Genomic DNA, 288 nt, shown 5'->3' on the forward strand with positions numbered 1-288 from the left:
TTGTGTCTTTGTTCTCATTGGTTTCAAAGAACATCTTTATTTCTGCCTTCATTTTGTTATGTACCCAGTAGTCATCCAGGAGCAGGTTGTTCAGTTTCCATGTAGTTGTGTGGTTTTGAGGGAGTTTTTTAATCCTGAGTTCTAGTTTGATTGCACTGTGGTCTGAAAGACACTTTGTTATAATTTCTGTTCCTTTACATTTGCTGAGGAGTGCTTTACTTCCAACTATGTGGTCAGTTTTGGAATAAGTGTGATGTGGTGCTGAGAAGAATGTATATTCTGTTGATT

The sequence above is a fragment of the Colobus angolensis genome, unplaced genomic scaffold (genome assembly GCF_000951035.1).
Source record: "Colobus angolensis palliatus isolate OR3802 unplaced genomic scaffold, Cang.pa_1.0 Scaffold24, whole genome shotgun sequence".
NCBI classification, from domain to species: Eukaryota; Metazoa; Chordata; class Mammalia; order Primates; family Cercopithecidae; genus Colobus; species Colobus angolensis.